Source organism: Gorilla gorilla, chromosome 13, assembly GCF_029281585.2.
Source record: "Gorilla gorilla gorilla isolate KB3781 chromosome 13, NHGRI_mGorGor1-v2.1_pri, whole genome shotgun sequence".
Lineage (NCBI taxonomy): Eukaryota > Metazoa > Chordata > Mammalia > Primates > Hominidae > Gorilla > Gorilla gorilla.
Genome location: NC_073237.2, coordinates 53,263,899 through 53,289,780, shown reverse-complemented (window position 1 = coordinate 53,289,780; position 25,882 = coordinate 53,263,899). Strand labels below are relative to the sequence as shown.

At 36.3% G+C, this 25,882-nt stretch overlaps 1 long non-coding RNA gene across 3 annotated transcripts in view; it reads right to left on the bottom strand.

Moving 5' to 3' along the window:
* Positions 1 to 2,212: 2,212 nt before the first annotated feature.
* The window catches only part of LOC129524536 (uncharacterized), an 85,045-nt gene continuing 61,375 nt past the window's right edge, over positions 2,213 to 25,882 (bottom strand). The window contains exons 1-3 of one of the 3 annotated variants that reach the window (XR_008668321.2): positions 3,692 to 4,002; positions 2,697 to 2,829; positions 2,213 to 2,538 (exon numbers count right to left, since the gene is read on the bottom strand). This is a non-coding gene — a long non-coding RNA (uncharacterized lncRNA). Of the gene's footprint in view, positions 2,539 to 2,696; positions 2,830 to 3,537; positions 3,655 to 3,691; positions 4,003 to 25,882 lie in introns of those variants that run through there. The other 2 variants (XR_008668323.2, XR_008668322.2) reach the window with 2 other exon arrangements.

Here is a 25,882-nt window from a genome sequence, read left to right as displayed (position 1 = left end):
AGTTTTCATCTTTTGAGTATATACCTAGCAATAGGATTGCTGAAATATATGGTAGTTCTATTTTCAGTTTCTCAATGAGCATCCATGCTACTCTCCATGGTGATTGTACTGATTCACATTCCCACCAACAGTGTATGAGGGTTCCCTTTTCTCCACATCATCAGCAGCATTTGTTGTTGCTTGTCTTTGAATAAAAGCCATTTTAACTGGATGAGGTAATGAAACTGCCTTTGCAAAAATTATAAGTGAGGAAATTATGACAGTGAACAAAATCAGACTTAACTGACTCCATCTTGCTTCTAATCTTTAAGGTGTCCTTGTTTATTCCTGGGCATAGACCAAACTAACCTTGGGAAGAAATTTAGTTTATGGTTTGACTCTGAAACAATATTGATTAATAACCCTTTCCAGAAAAGACCTTCTGCCTTGGGACCAGTCTGCCTTTGTAGGACTAACAAATTAGCTACAAGAGTAGAAATTACGGTAAAGGGGTTATGTAGCCTCTGGATGCAAGAGTCTGAAGCTCCCCAAACTGCTCCTGGGGATAATATCATTATTGTAAAACCTAGAATCAATGCTTAAGATATTTTGCAAACACTGCACTTGGTGCATCAGCTGACTCCACCTAGACCCATAATCTGGCTCAAACCAGTTCTGCAATTCCACCCAGGAACAGAAGACGGCAAGAAAACCTCACTCTGACCCTGCTATGATTCCATCTCCAACCTTACCAATCAGTATTCCTCACTTCCCAAGCCCCTACCCACCAAATTATCTTTAAAAAACTTCAATCCCCAAATGCTCCAGAAGACTGATTTGAGTAATAATAAAACTCCAGTCTGTTACACAGCTGGCTCTGTGAATTACTCTTTCTCCATTGCAATTCCCCTGTCCCGATAAACTGGTTCTGTCTAGGCAGCAGGCAAGGTGAACCCATGGGGCAATTATAGTGATACCTCATTGTAGTTTTGATTTGCATTTCTTTGATAATCAATAATGTTGAGCATACTTTCATATATCTGTTTACCCTATGCATATCTTCTTTTGAGACATGTCTATAGAGAAATGCTCATTTCTTGGGTTAGATTATTAGTTATTTTTGTATTGAGTTGTTTGAGCTTCCTATATATTCCGGTTATTAATCCCTTTTAAGATGAGTAGTTTTCAAATATTTTTTACATTCTGTTGGTTGACTCTTCACTTTGTTGATTGTTTCCTTTGCTGTGCAGGAGCTTTTTCAACTTAGGGTGATCCCATTTGTCTATTATTGCTTTCGTTGTCTGTGTTTTTAAGGTATTACTCAAAAAACATTTGTCCAAATAAATGTCTTAGAGAGTTTGTCCAATGATTTCTTTTAGTAGTTTCATAGTTTGAAGTCTTAGATTTAAGTCTTTAATATATTTTGATTAGAGTTTTGATTAGGGGTATAGTTTCATTCATATATATATATGGATGTCCAGTTTTTCCAGCACCATTTTTTGAAGAGACTATTATTTCCCAAATGTATGTTTGTGGTACCTTTGTTGAAAATTAGTTCATTGTAGATGTATGGATATGTTTCTGTGTTTCTGGCCTCGTACCTCGTCTACCCAGTCCCTGTACAGGGTTCCTGACCTGTGGTGAGTAAAAAATGTCACTTTCTAACAGGCCCAGGATCCTCATGTTTTTAGGACCTCAAGAAGAGAGGAATTTACCCAACTCATAGGTGTTTGAGGGTACAAACTCATGGCTGGGCTCGACTTTAAAAAGGTCTGATATAAGATTCCTTGTGGAACAGAGTTCCTTCAAAGAGAATTTGAAAATCATATGAAAAATAATTATTTTTGCTGAACTTTATTTTGCAAACAACTCAGTCTTATCATAATTTGTTTTTAACAAAAATGAGGACTAAAGAGGGAAAAATTATATTTCAAAACTTCTATGTTATTAAATTCTGTTCTCATTAGTTATTTTTAAGTTTTTTTCCTACATTTTAGACTATTCCTGCTTATTCCTTTGAATCAACTAGTGATTTCCTCCTGCTGCTCAGAAGAAACAAAAAAGGATGTGTAGTGAAAACAACAACAACAACAATAAAACTGGATCAATATTCTAGTACTGGTTAATTATCTTGCAAATCGTGCCAGGTAATAGGAGTAAATATAACACCCATAACCCAGAAGTTTTCTGGGGGGAGAATAAAACCAATGGAGATAACCAAAGTCAAGCCCATGCACCCAAATCTTAACAGACATAACTACAATAATCAGTTATCCAACTGTGTCAGCAGCCTCGGAATTTTTAAAACGTCATTAACCCCAGTCTTGTTTTAACACTTGTTCTCTTATAACCTAAATTGTTTCTTTTTGCCTAGAGCCTATCACGGTCCAAATAGTGATACAAATAGAACCACGCATGGATGTGCTCTTCTTAAGAGGACTCTTAGATTGATCACAGGAGAAATCCCAGCTGCTGTCCCCCATATGATGCCCTCTCCAGCATGAAGTAGCCAGAATGATCAATGCACAACGTCCCTCCCTGCACTTAGGGTTTTCATTCCTGGGAAATGGGGAATGGCGGAGAGTGGAGGTGGGGAACAAAACAGTTGACAGACAGTTAAGACAGGTTCTTGGTAGAATTCTTTTAAACATAGAAACAGCCTGAAAAATCAAGCTGCAGCTGCACAGATAAGGGAGCAAAACCAAACATAGAAATACCTTTGTTCTTTGTGTAATCAGCCGGCTCCCGGAAAAATATTTCCTCCTCTTCTACAGACACGTGCAGACACGTACATGGTGGGCTTCCTGGGAACTTCCATGAGAGGGAGGCTTGCCTGAGACGTGCCTGAAGCTGCAGAGATAAGGGCAGTTACACAGATAGGAAAAATTTCTTATAATAACCTTTGCATTAGACTGTAAAAACGGAAACCTTCTGGGGCCTCTTCTCCACTGCAGAGAGTTTTGTTCTTTTCCTTATAAAACTTTCCCTCCAACCTCACCCTTGGTGTCCATGCTTCTTAATTTTCTTGCTCATGAGACAAAGAGCACAAATAACACCTCAGACAATGAGACTGCTTCATTGATCCTAGATGGCTTCAATATCAAAAAGATAATAAAATAAAACAGGCCAGGTGCGATGGCTTATGCCTGTAATCCCAGAATTTTGGGAGGCTGAGGCAGGTAGACCACTTGAGGCCAGGAGTTTGAGATCAGCCTGGCCAACATGGTGAAACCCTATCTCTACTAAAAATACAAAAATAAATAAATAAATAAATAAATAAACAACCGGGTGTGATGGTGTGCACCTGTAATCCCATTGACTCAGGAGACTGAGGCAGAAGAATTGCTTGAACCCAGGAGGTGGAGGTTACAGTGAGCTGATATCACAGCACTGCACTCCAGCCTGGGCACAGAATAAGACTCCATCTCAAAAATTAAAAATAAGAAAACAAACAAAAATAAACAAACAAAAATTCTCATCCCTAACTCATGCTGCCTTGAACATGAATCCTTTAGTGTAAAGTAGCCTTCTTTTTCCTTCTACTTGCCCAAACTTTACTTGTTCTTAAAGGCCAAGTTCAAGCCTCAACTTCCAAAGCTTCTTCAAAATGCAGAGTTCTGTCTTTAGTATATTACTTCTATTATATTCTGCAGCACTCTTTTGGAATGAACCCAGTTTGATTCTACTTTGTAAATTTTTTTTAGCTCTCCACCTTCTCTTCCGTCAATCCAGTTTGTATCATTTGTTATAGAACAGTGTCTGTCATGCATAGATGCTCAATAAATATGTTAAATAAGGGAATAAAACATTAATGAATCATATGTTTTTAATTCCCAAGTTAATGCTAACTTGCATGAGGCTAATTAAATTAAGCATGCCTAGTATCTGGCTTTAAAAAGACATGTGATGATCCAAGTAGAAAATTGGTTAAGCCCTCATCATCATCTCTCATCTCTCCCATCTTCTTTGGTCTAAAGCATAGTTAAAATGGATTACTATGAAAAGAGTGGGATTGACCCCTTCCCCACAGTTATTCCTTTGGATTCACCATAAAGAGTACTTTGTGATAATCAGAAATTCTACATCACAATGGCTCAGAATTTTGTCATAGGATGTTTGCTTTTGGTTACCTGACATGGGGAACAATTTCACAATGCCTAATTGTATCCTTTTTCAATGACTACCTTTGCCCTTTTACTTTGTAAAAGTTTGTTATTTCAATTGCATGTAAATAATTTGAATTCTATGTTCTATTGAACCTCACTCATTATATGGTGAGATTCCTTCTTTCCAATTACTTTATTTGTATAATAGAGTTGCATTTCTTTTGTAGGCACGTTTCAGTAATGTTCTTGAAGAGCCAAACAATTCAGAAAATATTGAGCATTTAGTTTAATAAAACATTTAAACATTAGTGATTTAAAATCAAAATATCAGGTTCCAAAATCAGAGCTAGCACCAATGTAGTGAAGTAGGAAGCCATTTAAACTTGCTAAGATTCCGTTCCTTCTATATAATGTGGACAAGACTAAGAACTGCTTGTTAGGTTAACTTTCAAGATTATGATCAATAATGAAAACTCTTGCTAGTAGTTAGTAATAGAAGTAATGACAACAGTTTTATTCATATCATTATCATAATTATCATGTTTACAAATATTAATATAATTTAATATTTAACATTATGAAATCCCAAAAAAAAGTTGTGTCACCTTCCTGTTGTAGGAGAATGGATGTAGAGGCTTGTAGTCTAGGAAGAATACTTCTTACAATTAGGTCTAATAGTTATTAGATAATGAAGGATTCATTGTCTTAAGTATTTAATTCTTGATACCAGTCTCTATTTTATACCTAGTTGACTCAAAAAATTAAAATAAGATGACAATAGTGGCAGATAATATTGGATAACATATGTGTTTATCTGAAGAATGGGTTTGTCCAGTTAAACTCTTTGAAAGATCTCAGGTAAATTTCTCACTTTTCTATTAGTGACTGAGTTCCCCATATATTTGCTAAATTAACAGCACCCTAATAGAGTTTCTGATTTTTCCAAGTTGAATGCTGATAACTTACATTGCAATGTCTCTGTTTTTACCCTCAGCTGAAGGCAACACAGATCTTATTAAGATCAGAACTACAAAAAGAGAAAAAATAATCAAGCTCTGGAACAAAATATATATATATATCTCCCTATCTAATCTCTTCTGTTTTGTTTTGGCTTCATACATTCAACCTCACTCTGCCACTGGCATTGACTTGTATTCTGAGTTTTGTTATAGTAGTGATCTCCAACTAAAATATGTTTGGTAAAGATAATTTTATTTTTGTTGATTTTCTTTAATACATCTATTTAGCTATACAGAATATCTTACAATTTCCTTTGGAAAAATAAAATATTTACTTACATGACAACAACATTAAATATACTTTTTATGCTTATATTTTGAATAATTTATTTATTCATCCATTTGGTAAATGTCTCCAGAAATAATACATCACTTTGGTCAATGGTTTCATCTTTCATATGTTGAAAAAGAAAAAAAGGCAGGCATTCAGTATGGATGCCTGTATTATGGGATTTTTCAATATATTCTTTATGTATGAAGTTCAAATGAATTTATTTCAAATATAGCAACAGCATGTGATGCTAAGACACACCTCATTTTATTATGCTGTAAGTGTACACCATTTTAAATACAAATACAGTTAAAACTTTCACTATTAGAAAAACATGTCTCCATCAAGATAATTATATTAAAAAATATTTTGAGTTTGAGTGGTAAATTAGTAATTTCTTGCTTTTTTCCAAAAAATTCAACTGATGTGTAGATGTGTAGGAAGAAGCCACTTATGTACATGCTTATGGGTTTGTATTACACACACACACACACACACACACACACACACACAATACACACACACACAGACAAAACTTCTAGTCGCTGTTTGCTGCATAACAAACCACCCTAAAACACAGGGCCTTAAAACAATGACCTTTTATTTGCTCTTGATTCCATTGGTTAATCATTTGGACTGGGCTCAGTTCAGTCATTCTGCTGATCTCACTTGTGCTCACTCCCAATTCTGGGTGATCCAAAATGACCTCACCTTCAAAACTTATTAATTGTGCTACCTGTAGGCTGGAATTCTCTTGCCATAAGGTCTCTCATCTTCATAGAATCTAGTCTGAGTTTCTTTACATTTCAATTTCAGAATGTCAAGATTGGTAAGCAGAAGCTGCAATACCTCTTAGACATTGCACATATCACATCTGCTATATTACTCAAAGCAGTCCAACCACAAGACCAACCTAGATTCAATGGGAAGGGGAAATGTACTCTATCTCTTGTAGTCTAGTAACATTACAAATGGCAATTCTGATTTCCAGTGTAGTATTATATTTAAGATACCATGGGAATAGTTATCCGCTCTTGTCCATGTATGATGTGTCATACACTCAGCCTTACTTTTTTGTTTTGTTTTGTTTTGTTTGAGATAGGGTCTATTTTCGTCACCCAGGCTGGAGTGCAGTGGTGTGAACGTGGGTCATATGGCTCCTACAGCCTCAACCTCCCAGACTCCAGCCACCCTCCTGCCTCAGCCTCCTAAGTAGCTGGGACTACAGGAATGCATCTCCACATCCAGCTAATTTTTGTATTTTTTGTAGAGACGGAGTTTTGCCGTGTTGCCTAGGCTGGTCTCAAACTCCTGGGCTGAAGCAGTGTGCTTGCCTTGGCCTCCCAAAGTGTTGGGATTACAGCTGATGTCTCATATTTAGCATTTTATTTTACTATATAATTGCACCCTATGGTTGAGTAACATTATTCTGATCATACAGATAAGAAAAGTTAGATTCAATGAAGTTATTTAACAAAGTTAATATAAGACAGCTTTGGAATGAAAATACAAATTTTTCCAATGCCAAAGTTCAAGCCCATAACTTCTAGACTAAACTGCCTGAAGGGCCACTTTGCTTGATTTTCCAAAAGAGAGAAAAAGAAGCAATAAAAGGTAGTTTAAGATTCAGCCATCACAAAACTGAAAATTTCTCCTCTCCTCCCCAACAGATACCCTGTTTACGGTAAGACTGATTTAGGAATATCTGCTCTAGCACTTAAGGGCTCACTATTACATTTTTTACTCATTTAGTTTTATTTTCTGAAATGTTTATCATACACCTTAGCTCTCATAATGCTGACCAATATACTCCCTGACATATAAATAAATATAAATCTATGGTTATAATTTCGATTATGACTAGAATTTGATTCCCACTTTTGGTTTGGCAACATAAATTTCACATTTCACTGTAAATTTCAAGATTTCATTTTTATAAGCTTAGTATCTTCCCTTTAATGTAGTATATAGGTATCTTTTAAAAGATGTTTTGCCTTGAAATTCTTCTTCATTTTAAAGAATTAAAATCTTATTTTACTAGTTGCATTGCAGAATGATGCAGTTTTTATATAAGAGGATTTACATTTTTAAATATGACTCATATAAGTCTATAATTGGTTTTTAATGCCAACCTATTACTGGATAAATATGCTTTTTTCATTGTAATGTAAATGCTATAAACAGTGTGAAATGGTGAGAGATAGCTGTGTCTCACTTCAGAGGTCAGGTCAGACAGGGTAGAAACTGCCCCCAGAAGCAATCTATTATAATGGCTGTCTTTGGGTTTGGAGTATTTTTCACAGTCATTTTTCTCAGGGTACTCCAAAAAATAGGTACAACTAAGGAGACTGAATGAATGTACACACCAAATGGAAGCTGCTACCCCACAACCTCTTTTGAAAAAAATTGAATATCTTATTTGGTCACAGATGACTGGAACAAGATTTGGTTCTTTAGTCATTAGCAGTTCTCTGCAACATGCCCAGAGGATTTTAATGTAACTTGGAATGGAAGTACTACCTATTTAAATCTCTTGAAACTGGTTAATGAAAAACTAAATGAACGAAACATTGTTTAGGAGTAGTTTGAACAAGAAATGAGAGCGAGTCAGTAATTGGTAGTGGGAGCAGAGGATAAATGTCACCCATAGACAGGACAGAATCCAGAACTCCTGTGTGAGCAGAAATTTGAAGTTGATGGCAGACATCATAGAAAATCTCAGAATAGCTAAATCATCAACATTTCACATTAAAATGGGGAACAAAGTGTGTTTACTGCTGGACTGGCAAATAGAGTATATCACTAGAGCTGTTTTAGATTTTACATTCCTCCTTTCCCACAAGCCTGACCTTCAGGCAATTGCAACTATTTTCTTTCCTGTCTAGATTTTTCAATTCACAAAACCTCTACAATGAATCCTAGTAATTACCATCTGTGCAAACTAAAAGTGCTTGCCTAGCATCAGAGCCAATAGAGACTAGATTGCGTGTCAGGGGAAAGGGATGGATATTAACCCTGCAAGGTCTATGGTTAAATAGAGTTTGAGAGAGGGCATTTAAGCACAAGTTTCAAAACACGTTATATAAATGATCAGTTCAATAGCACTAATTACACAATATTAATTTTTTGCCAAGCCTACTGCAGCTTCTGAAGTAAAGAGGTAGGATAGCTTCTAAAAGGCATTACAAAACTCTAGAAAACTATTAGCTTGAACATTGATCTAAACTCACTTCAAGCTTTCCTATCAAATGTAACTCTAGTAAAAATGTAATTTACTTTCTAATTTACTAATATTCATTTTACTAACAGGAAATGTTCTTTTTCAAAAGATAACTACTTTAATATGTCTGATGTGTGTTAAAAATTTAACCACAAAATAGTACATTTAAAACTCAGAGGCTAGGCACAGTGGCTCACACCTATAATCCCAGCCCTTTGGGAGGCTGAGGCAGGCAGATCGCTTGAACTCAGGAGTTTGAGACCTGTCTGACCAATACAGCAAGACCCAATTTCTATCAAAAATAAAAACATTAGCCGGACATGGTAGCATGTGTCTGTCGTCCTAGCTACTCGGGAGGCTGAAGTGGGAGGATCACTAGAGCCTGGGAAGATCACTAGAGCCTGGGAAGTCAATTTCTACCAAAAATAAAAACATTAGCCGGACTTGGTAGCATGTGTCTGTCGTCCTAGCTACTCAGGAGGCTGAAGTGGGAGGATCGCTAGAGCCTGGGAAGATCACTAGAGCCTGGGAAGTCAAGGTTGCAGTAAGCCAAGACTGCGCCACTGCACTGCAGCCTGGGTGACACAGAGAGACCCTGTCACAAAAAATAAGACAAATAAATAAAAAATTAAAAAATAAATAAAATTCAGAAATATCCAATAGTACACATTAAATTCAGTGTGTAAAATGCAATGCTGTTTACTCTAATAATTAGAAAATGTTCTTGATTATGTTTAGTTTTTAAGATGAAAATGCGTGATAAATTGTTAAATTAAGAAGCAGAGTAAATGAATTAAGGCAGTTTTATATTACTATTTTAACTACCATGTAAAGTTTTTGAAATTATATTTTCTCCTATATGATTTGCCAGAAAAAAGTTACATTTTGAGAAAGGTCTTCATATTATTCATTATGTGAAAACCTATGTAAAAACTGGCAGTTCAGCATGTAAATTTCAATGTTATCCATATGTGAGTTGTTGTAAAATGAGGAATAAATGTGATTGAAGCACTGCTGAAACAGCTGTATAAATCATCTTCTTTGTCTTGATTGTTGTTGCTTTACAGGTTTATCAGAGAAGCTAGTTTTCAATGCAGTGTAGAAATTGGTAAATAATAGCCTGTTCTTCCTTTCCTTTCTCTTTCATTTGTATGTACTCATAGTTCCATGATTTTACTAATAATTCCAAAGAGTGTGTTTCTATAGGTCACTGAATGAATACACATTTTAAATTGATGTTCAATAAAGTAAGAATGATGGGACAAATAAACTCTAGCTTTTTTATTGGTTAAAACTCACTTGACAAAAATATCTCAAAGACTAAACTTTAGTTCTATTCTATATATTTCACAAGTATCTTTAGTTAATATCAGCACAACAGATAATAAACATTTACTTTAGTAATGAATAGTTTTAAAATGTGCTTTATTCTGAACAAAATGGCAGAAGATAATTCCTCTTATTGGTAAAAATTATGTTTATTTCTATTCTGATAATGCTCATCTAATAAATATGAATAGATCCTTATTCAGAGTCAGTTGAAAGCATGGCAATGTAACACATCTGCCCCTATGATTTCTCCAAATACACCTTCTCCTGGGAATGAGATAAAAACATAGGGTGTCATCACAATGTATTTGTTTAACAATTATGGAGCATTATTTGTGCAAACATTGCTAAATACCAGAAATTAGAGTTAAATACATTGTCCCTGCCCTCATAAAACAGAGCTAGTGGTGGAAACTGTTCACCTCCCCTAATGCACTTTCATTAGCCTTAAGCCATGAACATGAAGAAAGCTGCCCCTGATTCCAGAAAAGCAGATGCTGTATTTTTCTAGAACCTTTCTTAGTTTAACTGTTTTTCAAATTAGGAGGAATTTCTCTCTCTCAGTTCAAGGCTATCTAGATGAGTACAGAGCTTAAAGTTCAGAAAAAAGCAGATAAGATTCTTCTAATAAGAGGGAGAGATACATCAAAAATCATTTTGATGCAGAAAATACCTTTAAAATATGTGATTGCACACAATCCATTTGGAGAAAAAAAGACTTGATATATCTATTTATGGAAATCTATAGAGAGATAGAAGCAGAGGCACTCATTAAATTCTACTTTAAATATTTGAGAGTTGAGGGGTAAAGATAATGGAAATTATTTTGGAGAATAGAGAACAGATTTCAGATACATTTGTAAGCAGAACTGTAATATATTGGTAACCTACTGGATGCTAAGCATTTATGTAGAGAAGACTGACTCATAGATAATTTTGATAGGTCTATCTTGAAAAAGTTGCAGTTGGTAGTGTCAATTACTTTGATAAGAAATTGATCAGAAAAAATGAAATGTACATACTTATGAAAGGAAAGGGAAAATAAGAAAAAGCTATAGAAAAATATGAGATAGCTTGATATGCAGATACAGATAGGAATTTTTTATTATGTTTGAGGTATTCATAGGCCAACTAGCTTGAGATAACAGTAACAATAAGCCATATGAAGTAATAAAAGAATCTGAAAATCATGGTTTGGTTTGGAGGTACTGATTTTTAAATTCATTAAGACAAAGGTAGTAGTTGAAGCCATACACACTGATATCATTTATTAGGAAGAATAAATGCAGTGCAGAGAGCAAAGATCTTGGGTTGCAAATTGAGGGACACTAACATAAGGAAGATTAATCTATAAATATTGAGCACTCCAAGTGGGTAAAATAATCCCCAAGTAGAACAGCATTGCAATGCCAAAAAAGAAAAGTGCTTCAAAGAGTAGTCAACAGTGTCATATGCTGGAGAAAGATTAGACAGCATGACCATAAAAAATAGTGTTAAAATGACATGTAGAAGTCAATTGTGACTTCAGTTATACACAAGTTATTCTAGCTTGACAAGTAAGTGGATATGGAGCAAAATCTATTCTTGTAATATATATTTACCGATCAGTGAATACAAAAAGAAGAGAGACAATTGGAATTCAAGCAAACAAACAACAACAACAAATAGAAAAACAAAAACCTTCAAGGAAGAATAATGCAAACTCTAAAATACACAGCAGACTTATGCGCTCTCAATTTATGAAATGATCCTAGTTTAGGATTCTGGGAACAGCCTTTTTAGCTGAAAGAATAATGAATTATGGCCAGTGACTAGGCTATAACTCCAACAGTGACAAGACCAAGTGTGCCTTTCTGCCACTATATTGTCAATGACTAATATAATTCCATATTATGCATTTAGCAGTGGCTGAATAAATTAATGTTTCTAACCTTCCTGGTGACTTCTCTTCAGTCTTTTCCCTGAAGAGAAGTCACTGGGTGGGTTAGGGTAATTGGTACAGTTAGTAAGAAACAGGCCTTACGAACTGTACTAATTACCTTGAATGAGATATGACCTGTGTTCAGCTTCTTGTAACAGAGACCCAGATTCATGGTAGCCCTAGTATTTTTCAATTGTTTTATTTTTCTGTCATATGTGAATTGTATTAGAAAGGCAGACCAGGTTTGACGTGGAAGTTCAAAGACATTACTAGAATTTCAGACTCCTATTTTCTGCTCTGTACATCTTATTGAGTAATTTCCATGCTCAAGGTTACATGATTACTATAAGATAGTCTGCTTCAGTTATTACATTTATATTCCAGGCAGGAAGGAAGAAAGAAGGGCACCATGGCAATTGCCTGCTGAGTGAACTCCACCCAAGGACTTTGGCTTAAATGTAATTATCCAGCCCTATCTGTAAGATAGCGTTAAGAATACAGTTTTTAAATTGCATATTTTTATTTTCTACATCATCATAATGAAGAATTGCAAAATATTATTGGGTAGACAACAGTTTCTGACATATACTGTAATGTCAATAAATACAACTACCCACTATGCCAGTCTTTCTTCTGGAAACACTTTCTTTATGTAGATACTTCCCTGAGTAAGTCAACTGTTGCTCTGCCTGGGCTGTAATTTCTTGCTTCATGTTCTTTCCTAATGTGATCTTGACTTATCAATAACTTCCAAATTTATAATTACAGCCCATATTTCACTTCTAAAAAACCTATATATCCAACTGCCTTTTCAACTTTTCCACTCTGATTTTTCACAGGAGTTACTATATACCCAGCAAACAGAAGATTAAACTTATCATTATACTCCCAAAACTTGCATATTAATAATTAACTCAAACTAAAAAAATAGGTATCCCGATCCACCTATTTTCTCAATCTAGAAAACTCAGAGTAATGCCAGGTTGAGTGAGGACTCTAATTCCTCTCTATAAGACCAAATAGCCCATTTTGCTTAGTATTATGCCTTATAGCTACCCAACATTAAGCCCACAAAAACATCTAAAAAAGAAGAAAGAAACATGGAAAAAATAGGAAGATAAGAAAATAAGTATGAGATATTATAGTAATAACAAATAAATTCAGACTCTTTTTGAGTCATAACAACGTTTGATAAAAATGCATGATATAGTACATAGGAGTAAATTATACATAAGTCAAGGTATTGTTTGAAATTCCGGCAACACGGTCCTGGTGATATGGCACCAAATCTACCCAGTAGACTTGAGAGATTTGTAGAGGGAAATTTATAGCACTAAATGCCCACAAGAGAAAGCAGGAAAGATCTACAATTGACACCCTAACATCACAATTAAAAGAACTAGAGAAGCAACAGCAAACACATTCAAAAGCTAGCAGAAGGCAAGAAATAACTAAGATCAGAGCAGAACTGAAGGAAATAGAGACACAAAAAACCCTTCAAAAAATTAATGAATCCAGGAGCTGGTTTTTTGAAAAGATCAACAAAATTGATAGACTGCGAGCAAGACTCATAAAGAAGAAAAGAGAGAATAATCAAATAGATGTAATAAAAAATGATAAAGGGGATATCACCACCGATCCCACAGAAATACAAACTACCATCAGAGAATACTATAAACACCTCTACACAAATAAACTAGAAAATCTAGAAGAAATGGATAAATTTCTTGACACATACACTCTCCCAAGACCAAACCAGGAAGAAGTTGAATCTCTGAATAGACCAATAACAGGCTCTGAAATAGAGGCAATAATTAATAGCTTACCAACCAAAAAAAGTCCAAGACCAGATGGATTCACAGCCAAATGCTACCACAGGTACAAGGAGGAGCTGGTACCATTCCTTCTAAAACTATTCCAATCAATAGAAAAAGAGGGAATCCTCCCTAACTCATTTTATGAGGCCAGCATCATCCTGATACCAAAGCCTGACAGAGACACAACAAAAAAGGAGAATTTTAGACCAATATCCTTGATGAACATTGATGCAAAAAATCCTCAATAAAATACTGGCAAACTGAATCCAGCAACACATCAAAAAGCTTATCCACCATGATCAAGTGGGCTTCATCCCTGGGATGCAAGGCTGGTTCAACATACAAAAATCAATAAACATAATCCAGCATATAAACAGAACCAAAGACAAAAACCATATGATTATCTCAGTAGATCCAGGAAAGGGCTTTGACAAAATTCAACAACCATTCATGCTAAAAACTCAATAAATTAGGTATTGATGGGATGTATCTCAAAATAATAAGAGCTATGTATGGCAAACCCACAGCCAATATCATACTGAATGGGCAAAAACTGGAAGCATTCCCTTTGAAAACTGCCACAAGACAGGGATGCCCTCTCTCACCACTCCTATTCAACATAGTGTTGGAAGTTCTGGCCAGGGCAATCAGGCAGGAGAAGGAAATAAAGGGTATTCAATTAGGAAAAGAGGAAGTCAAATAGTCCCTGTTTGCAGATGACGTGATTGTATATCTAGAAAACCCCATCGTCTCAGCCAAAAATCTCCTTAAGCTGATAAGCAACTTCAGCAAAGTCTCAGGATACAAAATCAATGTGCAAAAATCACAAGCATTCTTATACACCAATAACAGATAAACAGAGAGCCAAATCATGAGTGAACTCCCATTCACAATTGCTTCAAAGAGAATAAAATACTTAGGAATCCAACTTACAAGGGATGTGAAGGACCTCTTCAAGGAGAACTACAAACCACTGCTCAATGAAATAAAAGAGGATACAAACAAATGGAAGAACATTCCATGCTCATGGGTAGGAAGAATCAATATCGTGAAAATGGCCATACTGCCCAAGGTAATTTATAGATTCAATGCCATCCCCATCAAGCTACCAATGACTTTCTTCACAGAATTGGAAAAAACTGCTTTAAAGTTCATATGGAACCAAAAAAGAGCCCACATTGCCAAGTCAATCCTAAGCCAAAAGAACAAAGCTGGAGGCATCGCGCTACCTGACTTCAAACTGTACTACAAGGCTACAGTAACCAAAACAGCATGGTACTGGTAAAAAAAAAAAAAACAGAGGTATAGACCAATGGAACAGAACAGAGCCCTCAGAAATAATGCCGCATATCTACAACTATTTGATCTTTGACAAAGCTGACAAAAACAAGCAATGGGGAAAGGATTCCCTATTTAATAAATGGTGCTGGGAAAACTGGCTAGCCATATATAGAAAGCTGAAACTGGATCCCTTCCTTACACCTTATACAAAAATTAATTCAAGATGGATTAAAGACTTACATGTTAGACCTAAAACCATAAAAACCCTAGAAGAAAACCTAGGCAATACCATTCAGGATGTAGGCATGGGCAAGGACTTCATGTCTAAAACACCAAAAGCAATGGCAACAAAAGCCAAAATTGACAAATGGGATCTAATTAAACTAAAGAGCTTCTGCACAACAAAAGAAACCACCATCAGAGTGAACAGGCAACCTACAGAATGGGAGAAAATTTTTGCAACCTACTCATCTGATAAAGGGCTAATATCTAGAATCTACAATGAACTCAAACAAATTTACAAGAAAAAAACAAACAACCCCATCAAAAAGTGGGCAAAGGATATGAACAGACACTTCTCAAAAGAAGACATTTATGCAGCCAAAAAACACACGAAAAAATGCTCATCATCACTGGCCATCAGAGAAATGCAAATCAAAACCACAATGAGATACCATCTCACACCAGTTAGAATGGCGATCATTAAAAAGTCAGGAAACAACAGGTGCTGCAGAGGATGCGGAGAAATAGGAACACTTTTACACTGTTGGTGGGACTGTAAACTAGTTCAACCATTGTGGAAGTTGGTGTGGTGACTCCTCAGGGATCTAGAACTAGAAATACCATTTGACCCAGCCATCCCATTACTGGGTATACACCCAAAGGATTATAAATCATGCTGCTATAAAGACACATGCACACACATGTTTATTGTGGCACTATTCAGAATAGCAAAGACTTGGAACCAACCCAAATGTCCAACGATAGACTGGATTAAGAAAATGTTGCACATATACACCATGGAATACTATGCAGCCATAAAAAAGGATGAGTTCATGTCCTTTGTAGGGACATGGATGAAACTGGAAACCATCATTCTCAGTAAACTATCGCAAGGACAGAAACCAAACACCGCATGTTCTCACTCATAGGTGGGAATTAAACAAGGAGAACACATGGACACAGGAAGGGGAACATCGCACACCAGGGACTGTTGTGGGGTTGGGGGAGGAGGGAGGGATAGCATTAGGAAATATACCTAATGCTAAATGATGAGTTACTGGGTGCAGCCCACCAACATGGCACATGTATACATATGTAACAAACCTGCACGTGTGCACATGTACCCTAAAACTTAAAGTATAATAATAATAAAAAAAGACACACGAAAATATAGTCAAAATATAGTCAAAAAAAAAAAAAGAAAAGGCACTCAAGCACTTCTGCTTAAGACACTCAGAATTCAACTTGATGTTTTTCTTTGCAAGACCCTCATTATAACGCCTTAGTATGAAACAATGGAGAATCCCTGATCAGCATTTAAGGGTATTATGTTTCTAAGTCATTAAATGCATATTAATTGTTGTTCTTCCTCTGCCTATTTACAAGTGAAGAGATGCCCAATATTTGGAGAATATGTACTCTTCCTTGACAGAGGAGCCTTGGATGGGATATAAACTATAAGAAAAAAGACAAAGAGACAAAGAAAAGTACAGATCTTTATGTGATACAACTCTAAATATATTCAATTATTTATTTTTTATCTGCTGTAGTTACCATATTACTATGCTGGGAAGAGGAGTAAATTGCATAACTTAAGATTTAATTATATAATTTATTTGCAATTATTAAATGTTTATTTTGTACTTATTATATGAGAGGAGCTATATGAGGTAGAGAGGAAGGAAGGAAGGAAAGAAGGAAGGAAGGGAGGGAAGGGAGGGAGGGAAGGAAGGAGGGAGAAAGAAAGAAAAAAAAGGAAGGAGCAAAGGAAGGAAGGGAGGAGAAAGAAAGAAAGAAAAGAAAGAAAGAAAGAAAGAACAAGAAAGGGAGAAAGAGAGAGAAAGAAGAAAGAAAGAAAGAAAAGAAAGAAAAAAGAAAGAGAAAGAAAGAAAAAGGGAATGTGTTTGTGTCTATAAACATTGCCCCTAAATATTTGTTAATACAGCAAAGTTTTTTGAAGCATATGCAACATGAGAATCTAAATGCAAAATTAAATACTTGATCGAGTATTTCTAGGCTGCTAGCAGTAGTTTTCCTCAATATGGTCCCCATTGACTCATTTTCGTAAGCAATTCATTCAGTGGACAAAATTGGTTAAGACCACACTTTAGTGGTGGTCTGAATAATTCAAACATAATATGTAATATAGGTGAAATCATATACAAATAATAGGGAAGTTATTATATTTCTGCTAAAACATAACACATAATGTTTTATTTCATAAAATATGTGCCATAACTACAACCCTTTCAGAGTTAAAAACCGAATAAAACAAGAAAAAATGATGTGTTAGTTGCCTCATTGTCAAAAGACGAGACATCTGATTTTTAAAACCTTAGGGTCCTTTTAAAATGTTGCCTGATGGTGCTTAGCATTAGGCTCAAAGGAGTATTTACCCTTAATACTTTATGCTTTCCTCCCATTACCTTTTCTTTTAATTTACTTTCTTTTGCTTCACAGATATTTGACCACTATAATAAGTGAAAAGAGGTGCTATGAATTGACATAATTGATTACCTCTTGAGGCAGTTACATAATCTCCATATTCCCAAGAATATTACCATAATGTTAGTACTTAATACTTAATACATAATACTTTATATTTTTATCTCATCCACAATGTGTAGGACAAAAGAAAAACTGTAATCCTTTTGAAAGCCATTTTCTGAAAAATGGTATTGCTGTAATCATTGTGAGAAGTAGAAAGAGGAAGACTAAAGTAGAGAATGACAGATTAAAAGATAGACAGATAGAGGGGGAATTCACTAAAATATCTGTGCGTGATAGTAGTTTGAGTGAAAATAAATGATGAATTATACAAACACTGCTATAAGAAAGATTCTGCCCCTTAAAAAGATCCAGGGAGAAAAAAAACCTTTATTTTTGTTTTATATTTTTAATAACATTTAATGTATATTTTAAATTTATCTTGAGTTTTTTAAGTAAGATCAGGGAACAAAGATGCAGACTTTCCAAGAGCGTAGTACCCAATAGGTAGTTTTCCAATCCTTATCCTCCTCCCACTCTCTACCCTCAAGCAGGCTCTGGTGCTTATTGTTCCCTTCTTTGTCTCCATGTGTATTCATTGTTTAGCTCCTACTTATAAATGAGAATGCGTGATATTTGGTTTTCTGTTTCTGCATTAGTTTGCTTAGGATAATGACCTCCAGCTCCATCCATGTAGCTGCAAAGGACATGATCTCACTCTTTTTTACAGCTGCATGTATTACATGGGGTATATGTACCATATTTTCTTTATCCAGTCTGTTGTTGATGGGCATTTAGATTGCTACTGCAAATAGTGCTGTGATGAACATACACATGCATGTGTCTTTGTAGTAGAATGATTTATATTCCTTTGGCATATACCCAATAATGGAATTGCTCAGTGAATTGGTAGTTATGTTTTAAATTCTTTGAGAAATCTCTGAAGTGTTTTCTACAGTGGCTGAACTAATTTATATTCCCACCAGAAGTGTATAAGCATTCCCTTTTCTCCACAACCTTGCCAGAATCTTATTTTTTTATATTTTAATAATAGCCATTCTGATTGGTGTGAGATGGTATCTCATTGTGGTTTTGACTTGCATTTCTCTAAATGTTAGTAATGTTGGGAATTTTTTTCATGTGCTTGTTGGCTGCATGTATGTCTTCTCTTGAAAAGCATCTTGTTTATCCCCACTTTTTCACAGGATTGTTTGTTTTTTCCCTGAATCCAGAATCTATAAACTTAAATAAATTAACAGATGCATAATTTGCAAATATTTTTCTCCCATTCTGTGGCTTGTCTGTTTACTCTGTTGATAGTTTATTTTGCTGTGCAGAAGCTCCTTAATTTAATTAGGTCCCATTTGTCATTTTTTTTTTTGTATTTATGTTGCAGTTGCTTTTGGTATCTTCATCATGAAATCTTTGCCAGGTCCTACTCCAGAATGGTATTTCCTAAGTTGTCTTCAAGGGATTTTATAGTTGTAGGTTTCAAATTTAAGTTTTAATCCATCTTGAGTTGATTTTTATATATAGTGTAAGGAAGGGGTATAGTTTCAGTTTTCTGCATATGGCTAGCCAGTTATCTTGGCACCATATATTGAACAGGAAGTTATTTCCCCAGTGCTTGCTTTTTTCAACTTTGTTGAAAATCAGATAGCTGTGGGTGTACAGCTTTACTTCTGGGTTCTCTAACCTGTTCCATTGGTCTACGTATTTGTCTTTATGCTGTTACCATGCTGTTTTAGTTACTGCAGCTTTGTAGCATAATTTGAAGTCAGGTAATGTGATGCCTCCAGCTTCGTTATTTTTGCTTATGATTGCTTTGGCTATTCAGGCTCTTTGTGGATTCCATATAACCTTTAGAGTAGTTTTTTTTTCTAATTATGTGAAGAATGTTATTGATAGTTTAATAGAAAGAGCAAATTAAATCTGTACATTGCTTTGGGCAGTATGACAGTGTTAACAATATTGACTATTTCCATCCATGAGCATACAATAAGTTTTTTCATTTGTTTGTGCGATCATCTCTGATTTCTTTGAAAAGTGTTTTGTAATTCTCATTGCAGAGATCTTTCACCTCTCTGGTTAGCTGTCTTCCTAGGTATTTTATTTTTTGTGTGTGGCTATTGTGAATGGGATTGCATTCTTGATTTGGCACTCAGCTTGAACACTGTTGTTGGATAAAAATGCTACTGAATTTTGTGTATTCATTTTTATCCTGAAACTTGCTGAAGTTGTGTTTTAGATCAAGAAGCTTTGGGGCAGAGACTATAGGGTTTTCTATGTATAGAATCAGATCATCTGGAAACAGAGAGAGTTTGATCTTCTCTCTTTTTATTAATATTTGGATACCTTTTATTTCTTTCTCTTGCCTGATTGCTCTGGCTAGGACTTGCAGTACTGTGTTGGATAGGAGTGGTGAGAGTGGACATCCTTTTATTGGTCTGATTCTCAAGGGGAATGCAGCCAAGTTTTGCTTGTTCAGTAGGATGTTGGCTGTGGGTCTGTTATAGATGGCTCTTATTATTTTGAGGTACGTTCCTTCAATACCTAGTTTATTGTGTTTTTTAACATGAAGAGATACTGGATTTTATCAAAAGCCTTTTCTGCATCTATTGAGAGATTGTGTGGATTTTGTTTTTAGTTATGTTTATGCAATGAAACACATTTGTTGAGTTGTGTATGTTGAACCAATCTTGCATCCCAATGACAAAACCTACTTGATCATGGTGGATTAGGTTTTTGATGTGTTGCCAGATTCGATGTTCTAGTATTTTATTGAGAATTTTTGCATCTATGTTCATCAATTGTATTGGCCTGAAGTTCTTTTTTTGTTGGGTCTCTGCCAGGTTTTGGTACCAGAATAATGCTGGCCTCATGTAATGAGTTAGGGAGGAATCTCTCCTCTTCAAATTTTTGGAACAGTTTCAGTAGGAATAGTACTAGTTCTTCTTTATATGTCTGGTAGAATTCAGCTGTAAATCCATCTGACCCCTGGGCTTTTTCTGCCTGGTAGACTTTTTGTTATTGATTCAATTTCAAAACTCATTGTTCTGTTCAGGGTTTCAAATTCTTCCTAATTCAGTATTAAGAGGTTGTATGTTTCTAGGAATTTACCCATTTCTTGTAGATTTTCAAGTTTGTATGCATAGACGTATTTGTAATAATCTCTAATGCTTTTTGTATTTCTATGGGGCTGGTCATAATGTCATCTTTGTCATTTCTTATTGTATTTACTTAGATCTTCTCTCTTTATTTTTTTATCAGTCTAGGTAGTGGCTTATTAGTCTTATTTATTCTTCTAAAGAAATAACTTATGGTTTTGTTGATGTTTTGTAATATTTTGCACCTCAATTTCATTTATTTTAGCTCTGATTTTGGTTACTTCTTGTCTTCTGCTAGCTTTGTGTTTGGTTTGCTCTTATTGTTCTAGTTCCTCTAGGTGTGATGTTAGATTGTTAATTTGAGATCATTCTAACTTTTTCATGTGGGTGTTTAGCATTGTAAACATTCCTCTCAATACTGCTTTAGCTGTATCAGAAAGATTCTGCTATGATGTATCATTTTTCTCATTAGTTTCAAAGAATGTATTGATTCTTACCTTAATTTCATCATTTGTTCAGAAGTCTTTCAGGAGCAGGTTGTTTAATTTTTACGTAACTGTATGGTTTTAAGCAATCTTCTCAGTATTGATTTCTTGTGTGTGTGTGTGTGCTGTGGTCTGAGAGTGTGGTTGATATGATTTCAGTTTTTTAAAATTTCCTGAGAATTATTTTATGGCCAATTGTGTGGTTGATTTTAGAGTATATGCCATGTGCAAATGAGAAGAATGTATATTCTTCTTTTTCCTTTTTTTATTTTTTGTATATTTTTCGGTAGAGAGTTCCTTAGATGTCTGTGTTATGTTCATTTGGTTTAGTGTTGGGTTCAGGTCCTAAATATCTTTGTTAGTTTTCTGCCTCAACAATCTGTCTAATACTTTCAGTGGGGTGTTGAAGTCTACCACTATTATTATATTATTGTGTGGTTATCAAATCTCTGTGTAGGTCTCTAAGAATTTGTTTTATAAATCTGGGTGCTACTGTGTCGTATGAATATATATTTAAGATAGTTAAGGCTTCTTGTTAAATTGAATCCTTAACCATTATGTAATGTCCTTATTTGTCTTTTTTTATTGTTGTTGGTTTAAAGTCTGTTTCATCTGAAATAGGAACAGCAATCCCTGCATTTCTTTGATTTTTTGTTTACTTTGTAGATATTTCTCCTTCCCTTTATTTTTAGCCTATGTGTGTCATTGCATGTGAGTTGGAGCTTTTGAAGACAACATAAAGTTTGGTCTTGCTTCTACATCCAACTTACTACTCTATGTCTTTTAAGGGGGTTTTTAGCCTATTTAAATTTAAATTTCATTTTGATATGTGCAGCTTTGATCCTTTCATCAAGTTGATAGCATTTATTACATAGACTTTATTGTGTAGTTGCTTTATAGTATTAATAGTCTATGTACTTAACTATATTTTTTTGGTAGCTAGTAATGGTCTTTCATTTCCATATTTAACACTTCCTAAGGACCTTCTGTAAGGCAGGTCTGATAGTAACAAATTCCCTTAGTATTTGCTTGTCTGAAGATAATCTTATTTCTCCCTTGCTTACAAAGCTTAGTTTGGCTGGATGTGAAATTCTTGGTTAGAGTTTCTTTACTTTAAGCATGCTAAATATAGGCTCCCAGTCTCTTCTGGCTTGCATGGTTTTGGTTGAATGTTCTGCTGTTAGCCTGATTGAGTTCCCTTGGCAGATGACCCATCCCTTCTCTCTAGCTTCATTTAACATTTTTTCTTTCATGCTGACATTGAATGACTATGTGTCTTGGGGATGGTCATCTTGTACAGTATCTTGAAGAGGTCCTCTGCATTTCCTGAATTTGAATGTTGGCCTCTCTGGAAAGGTTGGAAAATATTTGTGTATAATATCCTCAAATATGTTTTTACAAGTTGCTTGCTTTCTCTCCCTCTCTTTCAGGAACATGAATGAGTTGTAAATTTAGTCTCTTTACATAATTCAATATTTCTCAGAGGTTTCATTAATTCTCTTGTATTCTTTTCTATTTATTTTTGTCTGACTGAGTTAATTTGGAGAACAAATCATTGAGCTCTGAAGTTCTTTTCTTAGTTGTTCTATTCTACTATTAATACTTGCACTTATATTCTGAAGTTCTTGCAGTATATTTTTCAGGTCTATCAGATCAGTTTTATTCTGTCTTAAAGTGACTATTTTGTTTTTCAGCTCCTGTATGGTTTTATTGTATTCTTTGTATTCCTTTCTAAGGATTGGGATTTAACTTTCTACTGAATCTTGATGATTTTCATTTTTATCTATATGTTGAATTCTGTATCTGTGATTTCAGCCATTTCAGCCTGCTTAAGAAACATTGCTGGAGCATTAATGTTTTTGACTAAAAGTAAGAGACGCTCTGACTTTTCAAGTTGCTGGAGTGTTTGTTCTGATTCTTTCTCATCTGTATGGGCTGATGTTCCTTTAATCTTTGCAGTTGCTGTCCTGTAGATGGAGTTTTTGCTTTTATTGTCTTTGATGCCCTTGGGGAATTTTATTGTGGTATAAGGTAGGTTCAGTTGACTGGCTTCAATTCTAGAAAATTTCAAGGGGCCAAGGCTCACTTTAGCACTCCTGGGCTGAGCATGTTCTCTGCTCCCTAAAGGTTAGAAATATTTTTTGCTAGAGGGGCCAAGGTGTGACCAGTCCACTAGCCCCAACACTCTCATGGGACGGGGGGAGGGGGTGCTGTTAAAAGCACTTCATAGAGATGGCAGCAGTGGGAACCATGATCACTCACATGTGCCCGCAGTTGTAGAGGTTTGACAGGGTACACACATGTTGGTTGGGGCGGGACAACAGTGGGAGTGGGGCAGTGACATCCAGGAATGCATTTGTGCTGGTGGCAGCAGCACAGCAGAGTGCCTGTGCATTGTCAGGAGCAGGGCAATGGCAGGGTGGTGGTATCTTTGCTTGTGTTTACACTGGCAGTGGCTGCAGTGCAGCAGGGCAGGGGTTCCAGTGTTTGTGCATGCACTCACGCTAGCAGCAGCAACAGCAGCACGGTGGGCTGCCTGTGCCTGAGCAGGAGCGGAATGCTGGTGGGTGTGGGCAGGGCAGTCAGGTGCAATTGTGCTGACAGTGGTGGGTTATGTGCATACATGCATATCATTAGAGGAGATGCAATATCTGCCAACACCCTGACACAGAAAAGTGGTGAGTGAGGGCCATGAGGAAGTGTAAACCAGCAAAACAGCAGGGGAAAGCTGTGGTGAGGGGAGGCTCTGGGTGGGTTGGTCATGTTGGCAGGCACCAGTCTGCTTGAGCTTTCCAATGCTAAGGTGAAGTCAGCCAGCAAAATTGCTATGATGAGAATCCCGGAAAGAATGGTGGTTGGGAGCCGGGCGCGGTGGCTACCTTCTGTAATTCTCAGCACTTTGGGAGGCCGAGGCGGGCAGATCACGAGGTCAAGAGATCGAGACCATCCTGGCCAACATGGTGAAACCCTGTCCCTACTAAAAATACAGACATTAGCTGGACGTGGTCGCGCATGCCTGTAGTCCCAGCTACTCAGAGGCTGAGGCAGGAGAATTGCTTGAACCCGGGAGGCGGAAGTTGCAGTGAGCCGAGATCGCGCCACTGCACTCCAGCCTGGCAACAGAACAAAACTCCGTCAAAAAAAAGAGGTGGTTGGGCATCTGAGGCTGTGCTGCAAGCAGATATGGCCAGGCTGGAGCCCCAGAAGAGGTCATATCAAACTTTCTTTGTCCCATGGGCAAGACCACCCTGTTCTGTTGATGTCCGGCAGTCATTCAAAGGCTAAAGCCACCTAGACGAGCTTGGTAAGCCTGGGTATATGGGCATTCTTGGCCGTGCTCCACTTCAGCAATTCCTACACCAAACTCTCTGGGCTTCACACATGCGGGAGTCCTACCTATGCCAACTGTCTAAGCATCTGTCTGTACTAGCTGAAGTGTCCATGGGGATTGTGGATTCTCCTGCAGCTAGGATTCTGGGGGTCCATGCTGAGCGCAGGCCACTCCTCATCTGTTCAACTCATCCCTTCCCCAGGAGTTGCAGCGGTCCAAAAGTGGATTATGGTGGTCAACAGCCCCAGCCAGGATTCCCAGCTTCCTCCCCTTTCCGTACAGTGACTGTGTCTTCCCTCTGTCCACTCTCAATGCCTTCCCCACAAAGATCTGCTCAGAATATGCCAGTCTTCCTGACGTCTCATTCTTTTGGTAAGAATTGATCCACCTGGCTGTGCCTGGTTAGCCATCTTGACTTCCCCCTATATTTTGAATGAGACAAGGTTTCTAATAATTCAGAAAATTTTCCAGGGAAATACAATTTTTCCTGATACTGATGAGAATCAAGCACAAGTCTTTAGGCTTCAAATTCTACTCCTCTCCACTAATTTACATATCATCTAAAAGTGTGACCACAGGTAGTCCTGCAAAATGACTGTTTAGAAATAACCTCAGTTAGGTTATTTCTAACTGAGTGTCACAGAAAATGACAGAGTAGGAATTTCCAGTACTTGGTCCTGCCACCAAAATAACCATTTAACAGGAAAAAAAAAAAAAAAAAAAAGAAGACTATCATAAAAAACTACTTCAGAACTCCGGAATCTAATTAGACACAGCAAGTGGGGAGTCCCTCATGAAAGAAAGCAGAGGCTGTTAAACTTTCATAAGGGAGCAGCTTGGTTGAATCAGGTATTTCCCCCTATTCTTTATCCTCCTAGCAAACATGGGATAGTTATCCTACTATGTCATCTGGTGTAAGGGTGGACAAGTAACCTTCTTTACTTCCAAAAATTTAGAATTGTAAATTTTGGTCAGTCTGGTGTCCCTTAGGGGAAACAATGGAGACACTTGCCTACTTGCCTTTGTTTGAAACCCCTTAGGCCGCATTGAATTCCCAAGAGGCATCTATCCTAAGATTTAAAATGGCAAACATACCTTGTATTGAAATCCAGATATTTAAGAAAATCTACTTCATATCAAAGGCTGACTACTGAGATAATAGAACAAAAATTTCAGTGACCACATACAAGAAATTCAAACTTTGCAAAAATATTTTGAAAAAGTCACTATATCAGTGTATGAGTAAAGTCCTCAAAAAATAACAATGGCAATCTCTAAGGAGTGAGAGCATTGTGGCAGAAATGAAA